Genomic DNA, 26,137 nt, shown 5'->3' with positions numbered 1-26,137 from the left:
TTTGGGAAAAAGGAATAACACATGCCAACGCTTTTGAAGGAGGTCTGGACTTTGGTAACAATAACCATGGACGGTGGGCATACAGGGCCCTTTTATACGCATTCTTAAGGATCCCCAACGGGTAACCATGGGCTCTAAACCTTTCAATCATGCCTCTAGCCTGTTTCTTAAATTCCAAGGTAGAGGAACACAAGCGTCTTAAACGTAATAATTGCTCAGCCGGTATCCCTCTTTTTAACCCATGATGGTGAAAGCTCTGATAATGCAACAAAGCGTTACGATCGGTGGGTTTACGAAAAATGGTAGTAGTAAACCCTCCCTCAATAGTCCTACTTATTTTGATGTCAAGAAACTCTAATTCATTCTGAGCTATCCTAGAGGTAAATTTAATATTAGGGTCCACGGTATCCAGATACCCCAAGAAGGCCCTCAATTCTGCGATAGGACCCTGCCAAAACATTATCACATCGTCAATATAGCGTTTCCAAGACACGATGTAACTGGACCACCGAGACTCATACACATGTCTTTTCTCAAATTGAGTCATGTAGAGGCATGCTAATGAGGGCGCAACACTCGCCCCCATCGCTACCCCCTTTATTTGTTTATAAAATCGTTCCTCAAATTCAAAATAATTGTGGCCATTTATGGGCCTTAATCAGGAAGTAGAATGGGTATGAGGGGATGTCTCTTTAAATTTAGTAGGTGGGGCTGTGCATTATGGGAAGACTTAAATTCGGCGTTCGTCCTTCCCCATTAACTTCAGAGACACGGCAGTTGGATCCCGTGCTGAGAAGTCTCATTCAGGCATGCAACCGAATAGAATTGATTAAAGTAAGTGAATTTAAATACATGAAGCATTGTAATTTAATGAGTATAAAGTATATTTTTAGGATTTGTTAGGGTGATAATAGGATTGTGTTATTGTAGGTGATGTGGTGGTTCCTCCTGACGAAGTGAGCGAAATGCGGTCCTGCATAGGGGAACCGACGTTTGTATAAGGAACAAGCTGACATCAAATGTGGAGTGATAAACTCATTCCGTTCATCAAGTACCTGGAGATGATTGAAAGTTGTTTTACTTACATCGAGAACGGTGTCAGAGACTATTATAACAACTTTCTGGAAATTATGGTGGAATTGAGAAACAGTAGAGAACTGTGTTAGAGATTATTATAACAACTTCACGGAGATCTCTTTGGAATTGTGAAGCAGCAAGTATCCATGTGATATGTTGGGATAAGATAGCTAGGAAGACATTATTAATTAGAGATCGTAGTAAAATACAAAATGTTTAAACAAGTATAAGTAAGAACAATCAAGAAATGCCACTAGATAGGTACTATGAATGAATGTGTAATGAGTGAATGAGTGAGTATTTTTGTTTTTGTTATTGTTGTTTTTAAATATATGTGCTTTGTTTTGGAGCACATGTTTTCAATAAAGATATTTTGTAATAATAGACTGGAGCGGGTTTGTGATTAATTAAAATTCAATGCCAAGAAATGCAAAGTGATGCACTTAGGGAATAGAAATCCACGGGAGACGTATGTGTTAGGTGGTGAGAGTCTGATAGGTACGGACGGGGAGAGGGATCTTGGGGTGATAGTATCCTAGGATTTGAAGGCGATGAAACAGTGTGACAAGGCGGTGGCTGTATCTAGAAGGTTGTTGGGCTGTATAGAGAGAGGTGTGACCAGCAGAAGAAAGGGAGTGTTGATGCCCCTGTATAAGTCGTTGGTGAGGCCCCATCTGGAGTATTGTGTTCAGTTTTGGAGGCCGTATCTTGCTAAGGATGTAAAAAGAATCGAAGCGGTGCAAAGGAAAGCTACGAGAATGGTATGGGATTTGCGTTACAAGATGTATGAGGAGAGACTTGTTGACCTGAACATGTATACCCTGGAGGAAAGGAGAAACAGGGATGATATGATACAGACGTTCAAATATTTGAAAGGTATTAATCCGCAAATGAACCTTTTCCGGGGATACGAAGGCGGTAGAACGAGAGGACATAAAATGAGATTGAAGGGGGCAGACTCAAGAAAAAATGTCAGGAAGTATTTCTTCACGGAGAGAGTGGTGGATGCTTGGAATGCCCTCCCCTGGGAGGTGGTAGAGATGAAAACAGTAACGGAATTCAAACATGCGTGGGATAAACATAAAGGAATCCTGTTCAGAAGGAATGGATCCTCAGGAGCTTAACCGAGATTGGATAGCAGAGCCGGTAGTGGGAGGCAGGGCTGGAGGTTGGGAGGCAGGGATAGTGCTGGGCAGACTTTTACGGTCTGTGCCAGAGCCGGTGGTGGGAGGCGGGACTGGAAGTTGGGAGGCAGGGATAGTGCTGGGCAGACTTATACGGTCTGTGTCAGAGCCGGTGGTGGGAGGCGGGACTGGAGGTTGGGAGGCAGGGATAGTGCTGGGCAGACTTATATGGTCTGTGCCAGAGCCGGTGGTTGGGAGGCGGGGCTGGTGGTTGGGAGGCGGGGATAGTGCTGGGCAGACTTATACGGTCTGTGCCCTGAAGAGCACAGGTACAAATCAAAGTAGGGTATACACAAAAAGTAGCACACATGAGTTGTCTTGTTGGGCAGACTGGATGGACCGTGCAGGTCTTTTTTCTGCTGTCATCGACTATGTTACTATGATTCTTCCACGGAGATAATGAGGCTTATTTTCAAAGCACTTAGCCTCCCAAAGTTCCATAGAAACCTATGGAACTTAGCCTCCCAAAGTGCTTTGAAAATATGCCTCAATGTCTCCGAATAGGTTAGGTGTGCACTTACCATGACGGGAAGGAATCTTTCTCAGAATGACAATTGGTATTATGTTACGCTCTCGGATGTACTGCTAATTTTCACCTTAATACTTGCATTGTACCAAAAAGAGTTCATAGGGTGAAATTTATATGGATAACTTATTTACATGTGCTTGGAAGTTCTTTGTCTTTAAGCCAGTAGTGCCCAATACAGTTGAGGGTAAGGAGAAAAGGTCCACCGAAGTGGATAAACGCCCAAATCCCACGAGAAAACAACAGTGGAAGGAAAGTGGGAAGTGGATCGATGACTGAAGAGACCTGGATTATTATTCACGATGGTTTATTGTAGACTCGACACAGATCTGTGTTTCGGCCACAGGCCTGCCTCAGGAGTCTTTGTTATCTGCGTGAAGAAGTACAACTCAGGAAGGGAGTTAAGTGATGTACCGATATTCTTGAGAAAGACCTTTTGTAAAGAGTCAGCAAAGACAGCTGAAAAAGATATATCTGCTTAAAAAAAGCTCTTCGTAACGCCACTTCCCACTTTCCTTCCACTGCTCAGTACAGTTGAGACAGTTTCTGCATCTTTCCACCACATTTTCATAGTCTCTGATTACATTCTTTGGTACTTGGGATCTTTGCTTTGTCCACACAAAGCAACGGGCCACTGACACTTCTCATTGTGATGCTCAGTGCATTTTTTCTAGCAAATGCTAGGCCACCCTTTAGGGGTGGGGTGATCACTGAGGGACCCACCCCACAATATCCCGGCCCCCTGCAACCAGTTACGGAATCTGTGACAAGGCAGAATTGGTGTGTAGAGCCTAAGCTCTTTTATTAAAACTTGGGGACCTTGGGTCAATTTTAGCAGACAGTGGAAAAGGTGCCAGTACTCAGTGCCCCCAAGTACCCCCTCAAAAAAAGCCCTGGTGATGCTATTCTTGTACAGTTCTTTATCACAATGTCCAGTTTTCTTGCATTGGCTTTTTAACTGTGGGAACGGGAATGTCCAAGGCGATCTAATTAAATTGAAATGGTGATTCTGGTAAAGTTTTAGTAAAATATTTTCATCCCTTTTCTGTCCACTAACAACTTCAAAAGAACCCTGCTCGCAATTGATGTGTTTAAATAGTGCAAAGAGGTCCTCTGTCTGTGCCTTTTTCTTTTGAGCTAATTCTCTCATCCCAACATATACAAGGTAGGTGGGAAGAGACAATAAATGAAGGGACCCCCCTTTTGCCATCTTTGGCAGGGGGAGCAGATGGAAGGGGTCCTATGCTGTCTAAGCCTCCGCACGTTCATTTTATGAAATAATTAGCTTTCTCACTGTTGACGACTCTGATCTCTATCCAGTCCCCTATCCTCCAATGTTCCACAGCACCCCATTGTTTCTTTTCCTTGGCACCCTCTCCTCTCCTGTCTCTTTTTCCCTGCCCCTATCCTGCTCCCCATCACAGACAAATCCTCTGCTGTTCTACAAATGGACATATGAATGGCTCATCTCAAGGAAACAGTGTCAGACTCAGCAGCTATTAGCTGCTAATGAACAGAGAAAAGCTCTCAGAGGCTGTGTCTGAATCGCCTCTCCATCCTGACCCTTTTAGCTGTGGGGTTATGCATTTATGCATTTTATTTTTTTTTAAATCTATTTCTCTGTCTGTCTATATGTGTATGTTCTTTTATTTCCTAAAGACTTTTCTTTGAAAGAGATAGTGTCTTCTTTTCTATTAAAGCTGGGATAATGACAGAAGAGGAAGTGTTTGGGGAATGGCATACAGGAGATGGTGAAGGGTCATGCATTTGATATACCTTTCTGTGGTTTACATATGTTCTATGCAGGGGGCTCACAATTTGTGTTGTAGCTGGCACAATGGAGGGGTAAGTGACTTGCCCAGTGTCACAAGGAGCTAGAGTGGGAATATAACCCAGTTCCCCAGGTTCTGAGCCCACTGCACTAACCATTAGGCTACTCCTACAATCAGGGCTGGTTTTAGACATGGTGGATCCCAGGGCAGAAAATGAGGGGGGCCCTGGCCCCTGATCCCCTCAATCTCCCCACCTGAATTGCTAGTACGCAGTCCAGGCATCTCTTCCCCTTCTCCCCACCACAGTCCATCTCCATCCCTTCCCCTCACCTTGCAGTCTTCTTTCAAAAATTTACTTCCCTTCTCAGAGGGTCCCTGGCACGGAGGCCATCTTCTCAATCTGCCTCCGGCTGTCCCAAAGCTTTTCCTTTCTGCCGCGATCTGCCCAGGTGGAAACAGAAAATTGCGTCAGAGGGGGTGGAACATGGCAGAGAGGGAAAGCTTTGGGGCAGCCGCAGACAGCTTGTGAGAATGGCTGCTGTTCGGGGACCACTCTCAGAAGAGAAATACATTTTTAAAGAAGATCGGGAAGGGAGGAGGAGACGGACTGTGGTGGGGAGAAGGGGAAGAGATGCCTGGACCACGGGGGCCACCTGGAGCTGTGGGGCCCAGCTCCCCCCCCCCCAACACTGGTTCTGCTTCCAATCAGTGGTGACCTGCTGTCTGTTTACATGAACTGGGCTGTCCATCTGCCCCAGGGCCATCAAGAGGGGGCAAAGAGGGCAAAATTCCCCGGGCCCGGGACTCCAAGGGGGGGCCTGGTGCCAGGGTCTCTCTCTCTCTCTCCTGCTCCTGATGAGACCCAGGTAACCGCGTCCTGACAGGAGCAGGAGAGAGAAAATTCCAGCACTGGGACCCTCTTGCGTTGCCTGCCAAGTGGCTGCTGGGCCCTGAGGCCGCGCATGCTCGGTTTTGAAACCGAGCATGCACAACGTGAGAGAAAAGCAGCCGCAGGGTCAGGCAAAGTGCCAGAGGAAAGGCCAGCGCTGGAGGAAGACCTCTTCTGCTGGCAGGACCTCAGGATCCCTGCCAGCCAAGGTACTTACAATCCTGGGGGGGGGGGGGGGGGCAGCGACCCTGTCCCGGGCCAGGTTCAGTCTCTCAACGACCCTGATCTGCCCACATGCAGTTTGCCATTGTACTACCTGCTATTTGCTGAATTCTAACTTTTTTGAAATCCTTCTCCGTATTTAAATTTGGGAATGTTCTTTGTGCCACTCACACTTGTCTCAATATGCCTGTGATGGACAGCAACTTGTACCAGCCAGAATGATAAATAAGGCTATAGAACCCTGCCAGGACTTAATGGACTAGATTCTATATATAGCGCCCAAAACATCAGTTCTGTTCTATAAGCTGTGCTTGAAGTTAAGCACAGTTTAAAGAATAGCGCTTATGCCCAGGAACCGCGCCTAACTTTAGGCGTGGCCAATTGCACCAATTGAAACGTGGTGCAAATGTATGTACCTACATTAGGTGCATAGCCCTGTTATTCTATAACAACATGTGTTAATTTTAGGAATGATCTCCATTACACTCATGACCTTCCCATTTCCACACCCCCTTTTTCAGAGTGCGTGTAAATTTTAGGCGCATATCCCACACCTACATTTCTGCAAGTAAATGCCAATTAAATCCAGTTAGTGTCAATAATTGCTTGTTAAAAAGCCAATTATTGGTGCTAATTAGCTTGTTAGTCAATTAAATTGTGTGTGGCAATTGGACACACGCCCAGATGTACCTACGCAATTTTGGGCAACTTCTATAGAATTAGGGGGAATAAGGCTGTGTGTCAGTTCTGGAACAGCAGGACTGAGGTGCAGTGATAGACTTCAGTGGTGAGGCCAAGGATGGGCCTGGATGGGCTCAGGCCCACCCACTTTGAGCTCAAGCCCACCCAGTAGCAGCACACCTATGATGTGGCTGGCAGGGATCCCCAAGCCCCATCAACTGTCCCTCCTGCATAACAGCTTTCCTTCTGATGTATTCCCGCCTATGTGGAAACAGGAAGTTGCATCAGAGGGAAGACTGTGGGGCCAATATGAGCAGTGTTTATTAGCTGCTGCACGCTGCCGGTGAAAATCTGCTATTTAAAAGGTATGCGGGGTAGGGGGGATGTTTGAGAGACCAAATGGCATGCAGGCAAGAGAGTGAGAGACCAAATCACTTGTGGGACAGGACGGAGTTCTGCCCACCCATCTGGGGCCCAGGCCCACCCAAATATGGGTGTCTGGCTACGCCCCTGGTAGACTTATGTGAGGGAGTGGTTTCAGTGCAGGACTGTGTGTGTATGTGTGTACAAGGATCTTAGTACCGGACTATAAGTGGGGGGTGGGGGAGGGGGGGTCAGAACTAAAAGATAAAGGGGGGGGGGGAGAGAGTGAGAAAGTTGCATGTAGCTTCCCTACATATGGTCTTGGCACAGTCTCAATCTCTCAAGCAGATACAGGTGGAAAGACGAATCTTCCTCTCACTGTTGATATCTTAGCCAGTCATTCAGGAGTTTATCACACCCCTTTCTCACGGAAGCGGGAGAGGAGAGGGACTATTATTCTTCAGGATCTTTTACAAGATTTATGTTCTGGTGCATTAGCGCAGACTGCTGTCAAAGTTCAGCACCAAGGCGTCGAGACGACGCATTTTTAAGTTCATCAAATTTGCTTTCACTCTTCCACCCCTGCCCCCATCTTACCCATCTCATCCCACTTTCTCCTCCCCAATTCAATGCCTTCCCATTCCCGTCTCTCTCTTAATCTTCTAATTAAGTGCAACACAGAAAGCTATGTTGGTCCTTCAAGCTGGGGCTCCCTCCCATCTCCCCTGCTTCAGGACAGTCATTTCCCCCCTCCAGCTTCTTAGCTGCTCTCAGTATCAATTAGCTGCTAGAGATGAAAGAAGGGCAGATCTCAGGCTGGATACATTACATATCCTTGAAAAGTGATAAAAGAGGCTGTTACTAAACCTCTCAGAAAAGGAAAAAACCCCAAATAAATAAATAACAGGAGATGAGCCAACCCCCCCCCCCCCCTCCAATCTTATTATTTCTCACTCTTCATCTTTAATCTCCAGTCTGTGTTCCTCCTCTCCTTCCCCCTCCCCCACCGAGTGTTGAAATCACACCACAGACCCACAGCAGACTATTTACTGCTGTGGAGTCAATAATATAGGCAGCCGAGACACCCTGACCCAGTCCAGGTTTATAACACATACAGACATTTGGAATCAAAATGGTAACAACTTGGCCGCAAAATTATTATTATATAATCACAATGTCAACAGAAAGATTCAGTAATCCCAGGATACCCGAGCCAAATTCAAACGCTAAAGACCTAACACAGTACATGCTCCAGTCTGCTGCCATAAGCAAGGCAGACCAATCTTCAAGGCATAATGCCAGAACTCCCCCACCACCACGCAACAAGGGGTGTTCAACTCAAAGTGGAGCTACCTCAGATGCACCTACATCAACTTCCTAAAGTTATAGCTACATCACAGCAAACCATGCTCGGATACACCCACCCACCGAAGCTCCAAAATCCTAAGGTGAGAAAAGCAAAAGGTTGACATGAGTGTGGGTGGGAGGGGGGGTCTTCATTCCAGACTGCTTGCTCAAGATGGCCTCAGGGGACCTGCAGTCAGGTACAGTATAATTCCCGCCCTAGAGGACTCTCAGTCTAATAGGTGTGAGTTGACATGTCGCCATTCGCCAATTTACCCAGAATGCAGAATCTCCAAAGCTACCACATGCTTTCCTCCTGCTAAAGTTACTGCTCTTCTGCTTTAGGACTGGTTTTCCCAGTATATAATGTGCTGTGTGGCATCCTGTCTCTGACAGTCACCAGTCCAAGTCACAAGAACCTAGCGGATCCCAAAAAGTAGATCTATTTCCCATAGTTCAGTTCCAGGGCTGAGCAATGGCTCTCCCAAATCTATCTGGCTAAGAATTTTTCCTACACTTTTCCTCTGCGCAACATCTCTCCTCCACCTGATTTTCTTTGAAAGGCTGAGCAGGAAGCATTGTCAAACACTGTAATATAATATATATTTTTATTTTTATTTCAACTGCTTCTCCAGATAAAGTCCAGTCTATCTAGATGCATTCTTCTCTGGTTCTAAGAACATAAGTGTTCCTATATTTGGACAGACTGAAGGTCCATCAAGCCCAGTATCCTGTTTCCAACAGTGGCCAATCCAGGTCACAAGTACCTGGCAAGATCCCAAAACAGTAAAACAGATTTTATGCCGCTTATCCTAAAAATAAGCAGTGGATTTTCCCAAGTTCATCTTAATAATAACTTACGGACTTTTCTTTTAAGAAATTAGCCAAACATTTTTTAAACCCTGCTAAGCTAACTGCTTTTACCACATTCCAGAGTTTAATTACACTACAATACAACAAAATTTATATTCCACTATATACCAACTAAGGATCAATGTGGATTACAATTTATGTAAAAACTAGGCCATCACTAGGAAAATACAAAAAAGTATAATTATATATAAACTAATCATAGCTATCTCAGTACAATAAACACCAAAGTTACATTAAGTAAATGGAAAACAGATGAGCCTTTAGCAATTTACAAAAACATAAATGTGATTCTACCAATCTCAACTCCAAAGGAAAGGAGTTCCAACATTGCACTGAACAATAAACAAAACCAGAACTATGATGACTTGACTTATACTTCACATGCTTTATAGAAAGAAACCACAACAGAAAATGGTCCTTAGATCTAAGAGAACAAACTGTTGTTCCCATAGCAAATAACTTCACCCATTGAGTGTAGAAATATTTTCTCCAGTTTGTTTAAAATTTACTACTTAGCAGCTTCATTGTGTGCCCCCTAGGCCTAGTATTTTTTTTGAAAAAGTAAACAAGCGATTCACATCTACCTGTTACACTCCACTCAGTATCTTATAGTCCTCTATCGTATCTCCCCTCAGCAACATAAGCAGTGTCAAGCTAGATGCAAAGCACTGATAAAGAAGGCTAAAAAGAGAATATGAAGAAAAACATGGAGACAAAAATTCAAAGGGGGCACTCAGGAAGGACAAGACCATAGCAGAGAGATTGAATGAATTCTTTGTATCAGTCTTTACGGAAGAAAATGTAAGAGATCTACCTGTACCAGAAATTGTTTTCAAGGGTAAGGATGCAGAGGAACTGAAAGAAATTTTGGTGAACTTGGAAGATGTACTGAGTCAAACTGACAAGTTAAAGAGTAATAAATCACCTGGACCGGATGGCATACACCCCAGGGTACTGAAATGGCTATGTGTTAGCTGTTGCTACATAAACCTGGACATGGCCCGACATTGAATATCCAGGAATAACGCCAGCAGTGGTCAGCAAAACACTGACCACCAGTGGCTGAATATTTACTCCGAAGTTACTAAGTAGTAGAACAAATTATTGAAAATATTTTTTCACTCAGCATGTAATTAAGCTCTGTAATTTACCAAAGAATGTGGTAAAAGCAGTCAGCATAGCAGGGATTAAAAATGGTTTGGGCACGTTCCTAAAAGAAAAGTCCATAAATCATTATTAAGATGGTCTTGGGAACATCCACTGCTTAATACCTGGGATAAGCAGCATAAAATCTGTTTTACTTGTTTGGGATCTTGCCAGGTACTTGTGACTGTTAGAAACAGGATACTGGACTTGATGGACCTTCGGTCTGTCTCAAGTAGAGCAATGTTTAAGTACTTTTGTACCAGTCAATCTAACATCTACCCCCTGCCCCACCATCTTACTGCCAAGCTTTGTAGTAATTTTGTAGCCCCCAAAGATAAGGAGGCTGCTGACTGAAACATCTGGTTTCCCGTGTGCTCCCCGTGTTAGAGTTGTATGGGTGGCTGCTCCATGCAGGTTGTCTCAGTCTTCTTGGAAACCCCAGTGCAGCCCACTGGCTTGTATTCTTCCATCTTTGGCACTCTTATACCCCATATCACTCAGCAAGCACTTAAGTCTCCTGCTTTGTGTCTTCTACCCACTATCCCATCTCTCTTTATTTATTTATTGCATTTGTACCCCACATTTTCCCACCTATATGCAGGCTCAATGTGGCTTACATTGTACCGTCAGAGGCGTTTGCCCAGTCGGTGGATAACAAATACAAAGTTGTATAGTGATCGTATGAGGTATAAGTGGAGGGTCGGAATGGATGAAGATTGCGTGTTGTCCTGTTCGATCATAGTCATGCTGTGTTGGTAGGTGAAGAGGGTTACCTGGGGTCCTTGGGGAAGGCCTTTTTGAAGAGGTTGTCCCAAGCATTCTTAAATTCCCTTACAGCTTGGGTTGCCAGTCTGCTGTTCCAGCCCCCTCTATGCTAATCTCTCCTCAGGAACAGACTTGTTGCAAATAGACACCAAATTAAAACCGAGATGAGGATAGCTAGCTACTTGTTCCACTGCATTGTGTGTTGCTAATGCCTGTGGTGGTGGATGGGGAAACTGGGCCGTTTCTGCAAAGGCAGGCTTTAGCACCTTCTCTAATGGGATCCTCTCCACAAGTAATTAAGCGCTAGCTAGTGCTAACCGTAATGTGATGTATGTATGCCTTTAACTAATCATTTATTAGCTCCGTTGATGGTTCGTCAATATTCATTCATTTATTTAAACAAGTCTGAGTGGTAATGAAGATGTTTGCTTTAAGAGGGAATGAAGATGCAGCTGTGGCCTGGAGGAGTTTGGCCCTGTTTGGCAAAGGCTTTTCACCCACTTTTCCCCTCCCTTCATTCCCCCTTTAGCTGTGGTTTTCTTTACAGCCAGGTTAGGTTGCAATTGCTTATCCAGAAAAGGGAGGAAGAGGGCTGCCGTAAATCTGTACCATGTCTAAGGAACTGTACAGCTTGTCAAGAGTGAATTAAGCAGTGGAAGGACTGTTTTCTCCTCTTCCCCATCCCCTTCTTGGTTCTCACTGTTATAATTTTGGAACAGTAACAGCTGCACTGGACCAAAAAAAAAAAACCCGTCCTGGTCCACACCAGTGGCAGGAAGCACTTAAAAATCACTCTTCCATTCCTGAGCAGATGAATTGCCCTTTAGTCGGATTAGCAGAGGGCCCCATAACAAGAAGGCAAGAGTGATGTAGTCCTGGTTTTGTTCAATTGCATCTTGGGATTTGTAGTTGTAAAATAACAGGTCTAGCGGTTCCAACGGAGCAAAACCAGGACTGACTGCTTCCGACTCTGATGGCCTGGAAGAACCACAGGAAGTGGAGGGCCAGTGTTTTTGGTGTATCTTAAATATGTTTTGTATAAAGATCCTTTTCGTCTTTCCTGTGGCTTGTGGAAACGCCTTCTTCACCCTACTCTTTTGACTTGCTCTGATGACCTGGAAACATCTGGTGAAAGCAGTGAGTACACATTCTAGTTTTTAGAAGATTGGAGTCAACCAAGGGCGATCTCTTTTTAAGCAAATTCGGTGCCTGCATTTCTCTCCTTACTGTCTTTTATCCTAATTCATCACTTTGACATGCAGGATTTGACATTAAATATTACCAGAGCTGATTTCTATTGGATCATTAAAAACAGCTTGGGGATTAATGAAAAATCGTTTAAAAAGTAGGACTGGATTATTAAAGACTGGACAGAGTCAGTTTGTCCTGTGTCCTTTGGTTTCTCACAGCATTGAATGGGGAGGAAGAGGAGGGGAAAACAGCACTGCGGAGGGAGGGGGGGGGGGGGGCAATTCTCACACTACAGAGTGACTCTCCTTTTCTTATTGAATAGTCAGTATTTTGTCAGCCCCACTTTCTTTGTGTTCTCCTGTACTGTTTGTCCTCACACTTTCACCATTCTAGTTTCATTATATTGTAAAGCACTTTGTTGTTTTTAAAGTAAAATGGTATAGCAGATAAATATTTGACTGATTGGATGGGCTTTTGGCCCTATTTTTTTGGAGATTCAGTCACCCCTTTGGGGCTGTAGTTTCATGCACCCCTCCAAAATTCTCAGAAATCACCTGCAATATGTGGTGTGTATGGGATTAAAGAGAGGTGTGCATCACACCTGGGACCAGGAGCTAGTCCTGGGTTCAAAAAAGGTTTGGTCAAGTTGCTGGAGGAAAGGTCCATAGTCTGTTATTGAGACAGATATGGGGAAGCCACTGCTTGCCCTGGGATTGGTAGCATGGAACACTGATACTCTTTGAGATTCTGAATGGAATCTTGCAAATCTGTGAGATTCTGGAATATTGCTACTCTTTGGGGTTCTATATGGAATGTTGCTACTAATTGGGTTTCTGACAGGTGCTTCTGACTATTGGAAGCAGGATACTGGGCTAGATGGACCATTGATCTGACCCAGTATGGCTATTCTTATGTTCTTATGCAGAAAAAGAGTTTTATATGTAACAGTCCTTGTCTACTTTTGAGGGTGAGTAGCACAAGATGCCCACCTACACATAGGAGCTAAGGGGCCCTTTTACTAAGTGGCTGTAAGCCCAACGTGGGCTTACCACTCGCCATTCCAGAACTATCTCCGGCCCAACGCAGGAGCCGGTGGTAGCTCCACCCCCCAGCACGCGGAATTTCCAATGCTAGCTGAAATATTTGAATAAACTTTCTGCGGTGGGTTCCCTGGTGGTAATTGCTGCTCGCTTTATCACCAGGTTAGTGTGGGATCCCTTACCGCCACTTCAGTGGGTGGCGGTAAGTGCTCCCTCCCGCATGGCCATGTCTTTTTTTTTTTTTTTTTGGCCTTTTTACCCACTGCGGTAAAAAGGGCTTCAGCGCATGGCAAAAACAGCCCCTGCCGCTAGCATGATCCTTTTTACCGCAGCTTAGTAAAAGGGCCCCTCAGTTTCTAAAGTCTTTTTTGTTTATAAAGCATGGTTTAACACACAGATATTGGTTCTGTGAAAATCCCAGAAGTATCCTACTGTATAAATCAGCTGTGACCGATGTGCCGCACATGCATCACTTCACAGGTCTCTCTCGAGCCACCCAGCAATTCTCCTCTCTCCCCTGCCCCCCCCCCTCCAGCCACCCAGCGATTCTCCTCGCTCCCCTGATTACCTCCGTCAAAGCGGCCGCGTTATTTAAAGCCCTGCCCGTCTCTAGCCTTCCCTTTGAGTTCGTTCCCTCAGAGTCCCGCCCTCGTAGAAAGAAGAAATGACGTCAGAAGGTGGGACTGAGGGAACAAACTCAAAGGGAAGGCTGGAGACGGGCAGGTCTTTCAATGACGTGGCTGCTTCGATGGGGGTAATCGGGAGAGAGGAGAATCGCTGGGTGGCTGGAGGGGGGGGCAGGGGAGAGAGGACAATCGCTGGGTGGCTGGAAGGGGGGGCAGGGGAGAGAGGACAATCGCTGGGTGGCTGGAAGGGGGGGCAGGGGAGAGAGGACAATCGCTGGGTGGCTGGAAGGGGGGGGGGCAGGGGAGAGAGGAGTATCACACACTCTCTCTCTGTCACAGACCCACTCGCACCCAGTCTCACTCTCTCTCTCTGTCACACACACACACTCGCACATTCACTCTCACTCTCTCTCTCACAGTCACTCTCACACACATTCTCTCAAACATACACACTCCGAGGAAAACCTTGCTAGCGCCCATTTCATTTGTGTCAGAAACGGGCCTTTTTTACTAGTATGTATATAAAAGACAGCAGCACAGTAACATAGTACCTGCAATGTTACACACTGGCCCCTGATCCAGATGCGTGTGCAAACTGATTTAGTTAACGAGCCATTAACATTATTGATGTTAATTGTCATGATATAACCGGCTATCCACTAATATTCAGCGCATTGCTGGCTAAATTTCATTGCCAAATCAGGCTGCTGAAATAGCAGGCCTAATCTTTGGCCAGCTTAAACTTAACCGGCAAACGCTGAATATTGACTTGACCCGTTAAGTTTAAAGCAGTCAAAAATAAAACGGATATTCAATGCCGGTCACTGGAAAAGGCCCAGCATTTAATACCTGGCCTCACTGCTAACCGCGAGAGTTAGCCAGGCTGGCCACGCTGACTCCCACGATCTGAATATCAGCCCCATTGTACATATCTGTATGTTTTATCCAGATGTGAATTTGTCCACTCCTGGGAGTTTTATTAAATAGCCAAAAAGTAGGGATGTTTATGAGAATTTTTATAGGCACCTTCTTACGACATGAATTAGGGCCAATCAGTCTCCACAGTTGCCCATGTCTAATTCATCTCTAATTATCTGTCTTCCTTGTTCTTTCCCTTGCCACCTCCTCTGAATCTGGTCTTTAGATGACTTGAATTCTGGGACATTTCTAGAGAATCAGAACTAACTTTCACATCCAATTCTGTGCAAATGTCTCTGTCTAAGATCCACATTAGACTGGGGATGTAGACTACAAAAGACTACTTTTGCTGGGCCCTCTTTAAGAAAAGGAATTTTTTTCCTGTTTGCTCCTCTATAAGTTTTCACTCATTCTGAGTTGTGCTTGTCACTTTTCTGTTATGCCTGTGGTTCTGATACTCTCAGACGTTAGTTGCTTTTTTGTTTATTTCAGAGAAGGAAAAATATATATGGATCAATATTCAAAGAGAAATATCTGGGTAACTGCTCCAGTTGTCCAGATATTGCTCTTAGCCGCCAGTACTTCACTCTAAAATCTTGTCACTCATTTATAAACGTCCCAAAAAACATTTAAAACTCAAAAAGCAACTGTTAGTGCAAATTAATTGGAATGAAAAATCTTCATGGAGATACCCAAGCTAAGCACTGCTAGCTTGTCACTTGCTCAGCGTTTATTTATTTATTGCATTTGTATCCCACATTTTCCCATCATATGGCAGGTTCAATGTGGTTTACATATTGCTGAAAAGGCAGTTACAAAATTTAGATTTGTAGAAGTCTAGTACATAATACAGAAGTACAATAAACGCTTAGGTTGATATATTAGCGTATTGTGAGAGAGGTTAATATTATTGTTTTCCATTTCTGAACTTTTCATGATGTATGGTGGTATGGGATTAGGCAGATCCAGGGGGGAAAGACTTCTTGAAAAGATGTTTTTTCTGAATTGTAGGTAGTTTTCTGTGAGTTTCAGGTCTTTGGGTAGTGAGTTTCAAAGTTGTGTGCCTATAAAGGAGAGGCTGGTGGCATGTGAAGATTTGTATATTATACCTTTGTAGTTGGGTAGTGAAGGGTTAGGTAGGTTCTTGCTGTTCTCGTCACGTTTCTTATTGGTAGATCGATAAGTTCTGTCGTGTAAACTGGTGTGAGGCCGTAGATGATTCTGTGGACTATTATGCGTATTTTGAAAGTTATGCAAGCGTTAATAGGAAGCCAATGTAAGCTTCTTAGGAGGGGTTTCATGCTTTCGAAGCGTGTTTTTCCAAAGATGAGTCTGGCAGCTGTGTTTTGTGCTGTCTGTAGTTTTCTTATGATTTGATCATTGCAATATATCATAATCATAGGCAAAAAAAAGTTTCCTTTAAAAAACATTACTAGGATCGAAAAATTATATATGTGTGCAGTCAAAATCATAGAAATAAGAGATCTATAGTGAAACACTTAACTTTGGGGTCCTTTTACTAAGGTGTGCTGAAAAATGGCCTGCGGTAGAGTAGGCGAGTGTTTTGGGCACACGCAGAATCATTTTTCAGCACACTTGCAAAAAATAAATGCCTTTAAAAATGTTTTGCCAAAAATGGACATTCAGAAAAATGAAAATTGCCATGCGTCCATTTTGGGTCTGAGACCTTACCGCTAGCCATTGACCTAGTGGTAAAGTCTCACGCGGTAACCGGGCGGTAATGACCTACATTCACCAGAAAATAAAAAATATTGTTCAGGTGTGCATAGCGGACGCATGCCAAAAATGAAATTAGCCGTGCGGTAACTCCATTTTGGCACGTATTGGGCACACGTAGACGCTTACACGGCTTAGTAAAAGGGCACCTTTATGTGCAAAATTTCAATTCAATTCACAGGTCCATCTCCTGAAGAATATTCAGTGGAAAGTGCTACTGAATATCCTTACAGACTCCCTCAGAACTAACTGGCTAGTGCCGGGGTGATTAATTTTCTTTAAAACAAGCCAAAAAGGCCCGTTTCTCAAAAAAATGAAATGGGTGCTAGCAAGGCTATCATGTAATGACGATTTATGTTTTTAAGTGAACCGCGATTCTCCCGTCACCGCCCATCCATATCCACCAATTCTCCCCTCGCCTCCCATCCCATCGATATCCAGCGATTCGCTTCTGCCCTCCCATCCCATCCATGTCCAGTGATTGATGTACAGTACGTTGGAGTGTCCCTCTACTTCTCCTCTCTCCCCTGCCCTCCCCTCCATGTCCAGCGATTCTTCCCTCCCCACCAATTGATATCCAGTGATTTGCTTCTGCCCTGCCCTCCCATCCCATCCATGTGCAGCGATTCTCCTGTGCCCTGCCCTCCCATCCCATCTATGTCCAGTGATTCTCCCCTCCACTCCATGGCTAGTGACTCTGTCCTTCCCGCTTGTAAGCCGTCCATCTTACTTGAGGTTGCAGCGGCGGCAGGCTGGGCCCGTGTCGCCTCCAGCGTTCCCCTGCCTTCCCTCTCAGTGTCCAACCTCCTTTGATGTCATTTCGTCTTTACGCGAGTGCGGGACACTGAGAGGGAAGGGAATGCTGGAGGCGAGCTGACGTCAGCATGTTACGAACCCAGCCAGCCAGCCAGCCAGAGAACCTGAGCTACAAATTATTATATAGATATAACCCACTCAATCCATAGTGTTCTAGGCAGCTTACAATAGAAACATTCACAATTAAAAATGACATAATTAAAGCAAAATAAACAGTAACCCGATGTGATGTATTTTTTAAAAAAGTCCAGCAGCACCGGAAATGGAACTACCATCGGTGGCCGTGTTGGGCCGGCGGTAGTTCTGGGTCACTGCATGGCAACCCTTTAGTAAAAGGGCCCCTGAATAACTATCTCGATGAAATTAGCACAGCAAAGAGAGTTCCCTAATTTCATCCAGTTACCTGGGGGTAGGGGGCTGAATACTGTCATTATCTGGATAGTGCTGGTGGCTGGAGCCGACCTGGCCAAAAATCCACACCAGAAAGCAGGCCCACACCCATGACCTGGCCAAAAGTCTGTACCAGAACACAGGACCACGCCCTTGGCCTGTTGTGATCTCACCAAAAATCTGCAGCAGAACACAGGACCTCACCAAAGTCTTGTATTTTTGATCTTAGCAGAAGACTAAATACTGTTTCATCCCCTTTACCTGGCTTCTAGAAGCACACATCCCAGTTTTCTCCATCATAGCTTGCAGAGAAATTTTGTGGCCTGACTCCAGCGGTTCCATAGTGCCGGCTTTTGCATAATGTGAGATATTAATGCATCGCATTTCTGAGGCCTCTCCATATCTCGGGGAAGCTTGGTTTGTGTTTAAGCTATAATTGATGAAAGTAATGAGCATATGAGTTTATAAACAGTTCCCCAGAGCTAATAAAAGCTGAGGTATTTACTCACTGGAGCCACGTATGAGTTACTTACTGCTAGCATCAATTATTCTAATTATAGCATGCGTCATATATTTTATTTATAGGTAAAGTGCGTTGAATCCTTGTCAGCATCTTCCTGAGGAATCCAAGCACCGTGTTTCTTTCCAGATTTTGCCTTTGAGTGGCTGTCAGTCAAGGAAAGGAAGACTGGATGGGGAGAGGGAAGGAGGGAAAAGAGAGATGAGAATGAATTCTAGTGCTTCCTCCCAGCACAGACCTTCTGCATTTTGTGGCCACAGATACAATACCAGGTGGATCCATTTTATACAGACATTTACCCCATGCTCTTTGCAAAGAATAGGAGCCCTTGAGCCAGAGTGCACAGGTGGGCGAGGGTAACCTGGTGCCTTTGACTGTTCTCAAGAGAGGATTAGGGAGGAGAGTCTCCTTCCCACCTTCTTCCCCTCTGGCTTGGCAAGAGCAGTTACCATTGCAGTTGGAGAAGGTCAAGGATGGACCTTGGCCTCCTGGGAGGTGGGCAGTAGGTAGGAGTTTAAAGGGGGCAAACCAGGTGACTTGACGTCTTTTCATTCGAACTACCACTCTATGTACAGCAGAGGGTAACATTGGGATAGGATTGATCTGTTCATACAAAAAAAAAATGGAGCTGGCCAGTAAACACAAGTGCAGTCAGCTCCAGGATGCCTGTCCAGGTGCTCAGTGCATGGCAAACCTCAGAAGTGGGCAGAGCAAGAAGTGACACTGCTTTCTAAGCGGATGCCCATTCTGTGTATGTTCTTGGGGTCGAGACAAATAAAAACAAGACAGTGTGAGAACAGAACATCTTTCACCATTGCTCTGCATGTTCGAGCTGGGCAAAGGGAGATCACAGCAGAAGGCTCTGAGGGCAAGAGGCAGAGCTGGGCTGAGGTCCCAGTGTGTGGTGCACAGCCCCCCCATGCACTGGCTTGCACCCCTTCCTAACATTGTAGCGGGCTTTGATTTCCCATTCTGGGTTTTTCCTGCTTTCTTTTCTCATTTCTTCTTCAGGACTGTTCAACCCTGAGCGTATCGTGTTATTAAAGTTCACTTTCTCTCCGGCAGACTTAATTAGTCTTCTTCAGACAAACATAAATTAATCCTGCAAGGACTATATAGGTTTTCCAGGATCAATAGTCAGCCCTGGATCAAAATAAAGTGCTGGAAACCCGGGTCTCTTTTTTGTTCATCCATAACGTCTTAGTAGCCGAGTGACAAACTCCTTTTCTTCCTTTTAATCACAACTCAGGCCTCAGCTAATAACAAACATTCAATTTCATCTGATTATTACTAGTGCTGGTAGCACAGCCTAGTGGTTTCCCCCATGAAACTGGAGACAGCAGTTGTATTCTCCTGCTCACAACTCATCGTCTGACCTTCATAGAGCTGCTTATCCCCAGTTTTGGATCCTCGGGTCTTATGATATCACACGGTGTGGTCCATGCATAAAATCAAATGCTGTTGTTGCTGGTCACTGAGTTTGATTGCAGTAACAGTGGGGGCAGTGGTGGCCCTACTATTATGCCAGCTAAAGGCAGAGGCCTCAGGCGGCACTGTTTCTGGAGCGGCATCTCCCCCTTCCTTCCTCTACCCCCTTCCCTGACTTTGCCTTCTTTTTCCATTTTCTAAAAGGTGGCAGTGGCAGTGATTCCCATAGTCTTCTCTTTACTGTGGCCCATCTCGCTGATGGAACTTCCTGTTTCCTCAGAGGCGGGCCACAGTAGAGAAGAGGCTGGTGCTGGTGGCAGGGCAGTGTATGGGAATCACTGTTGCCACCGCCACCACCACCACCATTTGGAAAATGGAAAAAGAAGGTAAACTCGGAGAAGGGGGTGGAGGAAGGAAGGGGGAAGATGCCTGGAAGGGGGGGGGGGATGGGGGGGTGATGGTATCTCATCCCTGCCTCAGATAGCCTCTTGCCTTGGGCCACCCCTGGTGGGGGAGATTCTATAAATGGTGCTCAAAGGCACTGGGAAAAACTCTTACTAAGCACTATTCTATAAAAGTCGCTTTACCCTTTATAGAAAGGCACTTAGTGGTGATTTCTGTACTCAGCTTTGGGCATGAGGCCTTATACCTGCTGAAACCTGGTGTAAATCTTGGCTCCTAACTAATGCAGCCATTGAATGGGAGACTCCCTCATTCCCGCTGGTGAGCCGGGATCTCCCACTGAGCAGTTTCCCTTTTCAGCGGCAGAAGGAGATGCCTCAATAAAACATCATCTCCTGCTGGCGCAGAACCAGTCTCGCTGTGGGAGATGACGTTTTCATAAGGCGTCTCCTGCTGCCGCTGGAAGGGGGGGGCGACAGCTGGTGCCGTGGGATGCGTTACTGAGGTATGTCAGGGGTGGAGCTGTGGGTGGTGCTGAGTGGAGCTATGGGTGGGGCTAAATCCCCCACTGAAAAAGCTGGCTCTGTGGATGGCAGTTAGGTGCATAAATGACCCTATCTTATAACACTTTGCCTAAATTTGGGGAATGGCCCTGACCCTCCCATGCCTCTCCTATGAATTATGGCCCCATTTGAGTTGCACACAAGACAATTTTGGCACACAGTTTTGTAGAATAGCACGCAATCCCAATTAATGGCAATGATTGATTGTTAACTGCTTGTTATCTAATTAGTTTGTGCATGGATCAGGGATTCATGCTTACATTTGGGTGACCTTCATAGAATCTGAGGGAGGGGGTATGTCTTTCTGTGCCTGGTCTTACACACAAGTACTGGACTTGGCATTGAGCTGGCAGGAGACTTGTATGTGTCTGAGTTTAAACCTAATAATCCCATTGCTCTGTGGTGGTTGTAGTTCTGTAGGCACTACTAGAGACAGGCGACTGCCTAGCTAGAACCTAAGGCCAAAACTTTAGGTACTGTCATATCCCAAGCCAAACGTGTCCAGTGTAATTACTATCTGAGTGATTATCTGTCTCTGGTAGTGTCTACAGTTCCTGCATATTCCACTGGAAAATCAGTGTCTCAGTAACATAGTAAATGACGGCAGATAAAGAGACCTGTATGGTCCATCCAGTCTGCCCAACAAAAACTCATTTACATGGTATGTGATACTTTATATGTATACCCGAGTTTGATTTGTCCTTGCCATTCTCAGGGCACAGACCGTAGAAGTCTGCCCAGCACTGTTCTTGTATTAAAAGTTCTGAAGCTAACGTCGAAGCCCCTTAAAATTTACTCTCCAGCCCATGCATATCTATTCAGCCACGATCAGGACACAGACCGTAGAAGTCCGCCCAGCATTGGTTTTACTCTCCAATTACCAGCGTTACCACCCAATCTCCGCTAAGATTCCGTAGTTCCATTCCTTCTAAACAGGATTCCTTTGCGTTTATCTCACACATGTTTGAATTCTATTACCGTTTTCATCTCCACCACCTCCCGCGAGAGGGCATTCCAAGTATCCACCACTCTCTCCGTGAAAAAATACTTCCTGACATTAGTCCTGAGTCTGCCCCCCTTCAACCTCAATTCACGTCCTGTAGTTCTACCACCTTCCCGTCTCATGTTTCTGTTTTTTTTTTTTTTTTTTTACTTAAGGTAACGCCTTTCGTGGCTTTGCAAGCAAAAAAGCGGTTTACAAACTAATTCAGGAGAGGAAAAGAAAGGAATGCCAATTATCAAATGGGACAAGGAATCCTAGAAAGGGAAAAGGTAGACTGTACATCTAAAAAGCAACATTGAAAGTAGAGTAAGTACCAGGTAGCAGGTTGGTACTGGGTTCTACTACACAACCAGACTATGTGGACTCCATCTGCCCAACATTCAAAAGGATTTAACCAGCTCCTGCTCAGTTAAATCCTGCTCAGTAATCCAGCACATGGTACTCAGTGGTACTTAATTGGTTAGTGCTGCTAACTAATCCACGGTAGTTCTATTATTAGGTTTCAGTTTACTGTTCTCAAGTTTACCTCATTTATTGTATTTATATTTCTTCTTTGTTATTTTACAATTATTATGCTATTAACAGAATTGTAAGTTGTATGTTAATTTGTACCTGCTGTACACCGCCTTGGGTGAATCTCTTCATATAGGCAGTTAATAAATACCAATAAATAAAATAAAATAAACCATCCATCTCCTAACCGGTTAACTCTGCTGCACGTCTCATATTCCGCCAGAACCGATATACTCATATCACCCCTCTCCTCAAGTCACTTCACTGGCTTCAGATCAGATACCGCATTCAATTCAAGCTTCTCCTTCTTACCTACAAATGCACTCAGTCTGCTGCCCCTCACTATCTTTCTACCCTCATCTCCCCCTACATTCCCGCCCGTAACCTCCGTTCACAGGATAAATCCCTCCTCTCAGTACCCTTCTCCACCACCGCCAACTCCAGGCTCCGCTCATTCTGCCTCGCCTCACCCTATGCTTGGAACAACCTTCCTGAGCCCTTACGCCAAGCCCCCTCCCTGCCCGTCTTCAAGTCTTTGCTTAAAGCCCACCTCTTCAATGCTGCGTTCGGCACCTAACCCTTACCGTTCAGTGAATCCAGACTGCCCCAATTTGACTGCCCCTATCGGACCGACCGTTCACTTGTCTATTAGATTGTAAGCTCTTTGAGCAGGGACTGTCTGTCTTTGTTAAATTGTACAGCGCTGCGCAACCCTAGTAGCGCTCTAGAAATGTTAAGTAGTAGTAGTAGTTAGCTTAAGGGCGGGACAGTGGAGCACGGGTGGAGCGCCTACTTAGCTGGTTAGTGGCAATTTTAAGTCCGCTACCTGGCTAAGTAACCACATAAAGTTGAGACAGCAAAAAGGCGGTCCTAACTTTGGGCTAGGTTTACTAAGCGGCGCTATGGGTGCGTTAGCATTTTTAACGCACACAAATGGTTTATGTGCATTAAACGCTAACGCGCCCATGAAAATGTATATGCGCGTTAGTGTTTAATGCACCTTACATTTACAGGCACGTTAAAAACGCTAATGCAATTTAGTAAACATACCCCTTTTGTGCTAAAGTTAACTGGGCACTGGTATGAATATCGGCCAGTGCCCGGTTAATGTCCGGTGACCACTGAGATCCGGATCTAGATTAGGAAGAGTGGTATAAATGACCCTGTTTTAAGAGTCCGGCAGCTTTAAGGCGCTTTGAATTTCAGTGTTTAAGGAATCTGCTAAATCATTGGATGTATTGTTGGAAACATATATCTCAGTTTTGAACATGGAGCATTTATAATTGAAGATTGAGAATTAATTAATTTTTTTCACAGGACGGGGGAGTGATTTTTGCATTTTGATTTTTTTTGCAAGCAATGGAGGTTAGAAGGTCAGATTGTCTTATGAAATGAATTTGTGTCAACTAATTTGAAGTTTGAATTGAATTTTAAAAGTTTAAAAAAAAATTATGGCCAATAAAAATTTTAAAATACAGTAGAACGCCGATTATCTGGATGTCCAATTATCCAGACCAATCAAATTAAAGAGACCTCTATTCAAACGTATGGAGACTATACATCAACCCTTCTATAAATATCTCAAACACTATACTTAAACATTTCTCCCAAGTTAGTCAGTGGCATTTTCTCTTCTCTTTCTTATAAATGTTCATAACAATGTGGGTCTTCAGATTTCATTGACAGCATACACCTTCTAGGAAACTTGTTCCAGCATTTTTGGTGTTCATTAATCACATCCTCATTGATCCAACATTGTAACTTTTCCTTCAAATCTTAACGATCTGTTTTTTCAAAACTCCATTTTATACCCCTAAAAAACTTTTTTTACTTTTCTTTTTTTCTATTTCTTTAAATTTTATACAAATATATAATAATCATAGCACTTAGCTTTTAAGTAACGTTCAGCAGCGATTTTTCTCCTGAGTCAAACCCCGCCAACATGGCCAGGTTTCGAAAATCTTCATCAGGGAAGAGGTTCGCTAGGAAAAAAACCCAAACATAAGTATTCAACTAACTCACCAACTTGTCTTGCCAACTGACCTATATTAAAGTTACCATTTGAAAACTTGTAAACACATATAAAAAAAATGGCTGCAGCGTCTCTCTTCCTCACAGCCACTTAAATACGCTACAGCTGATTGTGACCTACCAACTCTGATAGGACCACGTAATCCTCCTACCAGCCAATCAAATTAAAGACCACCAATCTAACTCCGAATTTAATCCTTGAGGATATAACGTATTCAGTTGAAAAATCCATCTTTGCTCCTTATAATTTAGCAATGAAACAGCATTCCCACCCTCCCAACCCAATTGAATATGATCTATAATTCGCCACTTTATATCTGTAATCTGATGATCTTTATCAATCCAGTGCTGAACCAGAAGAGCTGTTAATACCTTGTTCTTAATCTGGGATTTATGTTCATGGAGTCTGATCTTTATCGCCCGACTCGATCTTCCTATATATATCAGTTGACACGGGCATATGATCGCATATACATTATTATGAGAATTACAATTAGTTCGTGTTCTTGCAACAATCGGGCTTACAGAACTTATAGGTGTCCATATTGTTCCTTCAATGGTCAAATTACACCATTGACATGATTGACATTTATAATGTCCAATCTCAACAGAGGATTCCATCGTATAGTCCAACCTCTTATAGGCAAACATTTGATTGGCTGGTAGGAGGATTACGTGGTCCTATCAGAGTTGGTAGGTCACAATCAGCTGTAGCGTATTTAAGTGGCTGTGATGAAGAGAGACGCAGCCATTTTTTTTATATGTGTTTACAAGTTTTCAAATGGTAACTTTAATGTAGGTCAGTTGGCAAGACAAGTTGGTGAGTTAGTTGAATACTTATGTTTGGGTTTTTTTCCTAGCGAACCTCTTCCCTGATGAAGATTTTTGAAACCTGGCCATGTTGGCGGGGTTTGACTCAGGAGAAAAATCGCTGCTGAACGTTACTTAAAAGCTAAGTGCTATGATTGTTATATATTTGTATAAAATTTAAAGAAATAGAAAAAAAGAAAAGTAAAAAAAGTTTTTTAGGGGTATAAGATGGAGTTTTGAAAAAACAGATTGTTAAGATTTGAAGGAAAAGTTACAATGTTGGATCAATGAGGACGTGATTAATGAACACCAAAAATGCTGGAACAAGTTTCCTAGAAGGTGTATGCTGTCAATGAAATCTGAAGACCCACATTGTTATGAACATTTATAAGAAAGAGAAGAGAAAATGCCACTGACTAACTTGGGAGAAATGTTTAAGTATAGTGTTTGAGATATTTATAGAAGGGCAATTATCCAGACTGGCATCAACCCCCAGTCTCCATTTCCCACAGATAGTTGAAAAATTAAAATCGCTCACCAGAAGGATGCGGAACCGTCTGGAGGTGGATAGAAAGAAGCCCCCTGTGAAGCTTCAGTGTATCGCAAGTGCCTGCGTGGTCAAATATACTTGCATGCACATATAAGTACATAAGTAATGCCACACTGGGAAAAGACCAAGGGTCCATCGAGCCCACCATCCTGTCCACGACAGCGGCCAATCCAGGCCAAGGGCACCTGGTGAGCTTCCCAAACGTACAAACATTCTATACATGTTATTCCTGGAATTGTGGAGGAGTGGCCTAGTGGTAAGAGCACCGGTCTTGACATCCAGAGGTGGTCAGTTCAAATTCCATGGATGCCTCTTGTGATCTTGGACAAGTCACTTAACCCTCCATTGCCTCAGGTCAAACTTTGGGGGGTCTTTTACTAAGGCCTGCTCACGTTTATACTAGCACACACTAAAAATGCGCACACTAAACGTTAGAGATGCCCATAGGAATACACTGGCATTTCTAACATTTAGCGCCTGCTAAAAACATGAGAACATCTTAGTAAAAGCCCCCCTTAGAATGCGAGCCCTCCTGGGACAGGAAAATACCCAGTGTACCTGAATGTAACTCACCTTGAGCTACTACTGAGAAGGTGTGAGCAAAATCCAAATAAATAAAATAATGAAGCTCGTGCTACTCAACAGAGCTTTGCAGGGCCTTCTTTCTATCCAGCTCCAGACGGTGCGGATTTATGATTATCTGGATCACCCCCTGCAGAGGATAGTCCGGATAATCGGCATTTTACTGTACCTTACT

The sequence above is a fragment of the Microcaecilia unicolor genome, chromosome 11 (assembly GCF_901765095.1).
Source record: "Microcaecilia unicolor chromosome 11, aMicUni1.1, whole genome shotgun sequence".
Lineage (NCBI taxonomy): Eukaryota > Metazoa > Chordata > Amphibia > Gymnophiona > Siphonopidae > Microcaecilia > Microcaecilia unicolor.
The sequence above is the reverse complement of the archived record's forward strand: the minus strand, read 5'-3'. Positions refer to the sequence as shown.